The sequence below is a fragment of the Cyprinodon tularosa genome, unplaced genomic scaffold (genome assembly GCF_016077235.1).
Source record: "Cyprinodon tularosa strain WSP-4 unplaced genomic scaffold, ASM1607723v1 ctg102, whole genome shotgun sequence".
In the NCBI taxonomy this organism is placed as follows: Eukaryota; Metazoa; Chordata; class Actinopteri; order Cyprinodontiformes; family Cyprinodontidae; genus Cyprinodon; species Cyprinodon tularosa.
The window spans coordinates 1,135,648-1,137,500 of NW_024037805.1; the positions used below are offsets into that span (position 1 = coordinate 1,135,648).

The 1,853-nt window shown below is 38.0% G+C and overlaps 1 non-coding gene across 1 annotated transcript; it reads left to right on the plus strand.

The window, feature by feature from the left end:
• Positions 1-1,713: 1,713 nt before the first annotated feature.
• On the plus strand, positions 1,714-1,785 carry trnaq-uug. Its single transcript has one exon. It is a non-coding gene; the product is annotated as a tRNA-Gln (tRNA).
• Positions 1,786-1,853: the final 68 nt, after the last annotated feature.

A 1,853-nucleotide genomic window follows, 5' to 3' on the forward strand; every position in this document is an offset into this window, starting at 1 on the left:
AGTCACTGCTTAATGCATTGCAAGACTATAAATACATTTATTAAGTGATTTGAAGAGAGACGTGGATCTTTAAAGTTTTACATTTTAAACACAAAAAATGCCAGACACTAAAAAGTGAGATTGAAAATATGATTAACATTTAAACTAATCTTTTAGTTTAGCTGCATACCTTTAGCCTACATTCTTTATTCAAAATTAGATGACAGGTGGTTATTTTGTTGGGGTTTTTTTTTATATTAGTGTTTGTTAATACTATTTTCAGACAAGGCAACAAAATAATTCGGATCAGCTAAGATAAGGTTTCTGTATAACAGTGGGTGATTAGTTTCTGGTTTTGCATCTGATTTATCGTGAAAAGAGAAAAACAAAGACACCAAACCTATAACACAAAGAATAACTTTTCCCAAAGTGAACAGGTTTGAAGCTATCTATAACATTGGGTTTAATCTTGCAGCTTTTATGCTTTGACTTTCAAGTAAGAGAACTCCAAATTCCCCTGGAGCCATAAAGGCATCACCAGCATGAAGCTTTTTTGCAGCAGTTAGAAGGTTTATTAAAGAGAAGGCATATGTGTTGCTTTAGTTTCTGTATACAACAGAGGGCTTTTTCATTCCTTCATTCATTTTACAGCATTTGGAATTGTGGTTTTAAGTTTTAGTTTATCTCAAGCTAAATAACAACCCCAGTTACACTGGTTTGCCTGCTCTGCAAGGATCCCTTTTTTTCATCCAACCTGTGATCTGCAGCTTTGCAAATGGGAGCTTAAATAACAACAGCCGCAAAATTCTGCAGAGCAACCACTGCAATAAATTGTATTGCATTAATTTACTGATAAAAACATAGCCATGATGCTGCAGAAGGCACTCTAAAAGATTCAAAGACAACATGGACAGTATAAGTAATGCAGCATTCTGCATGTTTTGTTGCACAGCTCTGTATTTATTTAAGGTTTATATTTAAGGCAAAAATGGATCAAAAAGATAAACTTCCTGTCTGGATGCTCAGAGTAAATCCAAATCTAAAATCATTGTAGGGGAATTTATACCGTTAATGACTGATCAGATGGTCCAGTTAGATGGGATGGATTATCCTTCTTTCTCTGCATTGTCTTCTTCGTTTGTCTTTGACTCGGAAGTCTTCTCATCTTCACTACATATGCTAAGATCATTTTCCCTCATATTAATTCATTTCTTCAGCTGTTGCGCTTTCAGTGGCCTCCTTCACCTGAGTCATTCCTGGTCTCTCTGCTATTCTTCCTCCACAAATTTCAGTTTTTTCTAACTTCTCATCAATCAATCCTATGAAAGTTAGAAAGGTCTCCACTTTTACATTTTGCTTTCCATTGTTATCTGCCATATGTAAGCATCAAGATTTTGAAAAAATAGTCTGCTTGTTCTGGCAAGATGAAGCTTAAGCAACAATTCAATCTGGAAGACTCTTATCAGCTTCACCTAAACACCTGTGATGGCCTTTGTTCAGATAAAGCCAATTAATTCAGGGCCGCACCTTCTCCGAGGGCAATCATCATTCACCTCCTGGTCCAGCTTCTCTTTCCGCACGCAAGCAAACTTTCACCCACTCTCCTCCCCCACTCTCAGACTATTCTCAGTCCACACTTACCCTCTGGCTTATTTCCCCAGCAGTGTCAGTGCCCCTGGGGAAGACTAGTCTGATGGTTTTTTTTTCAGTTACTCACCAAACTTGTTGACATCTGGTCCCATGGTGTAATGGTTAGCACTCTGGACTTTGAATCCAGTGATCCGAGTTCAAATCTCGGTGGGACCTCCTCTTTATAGGAGTGTGATTACTGAGGGGGTTACAGCAGTGTGTCTCCAAGAAGGCTGTAAATACCC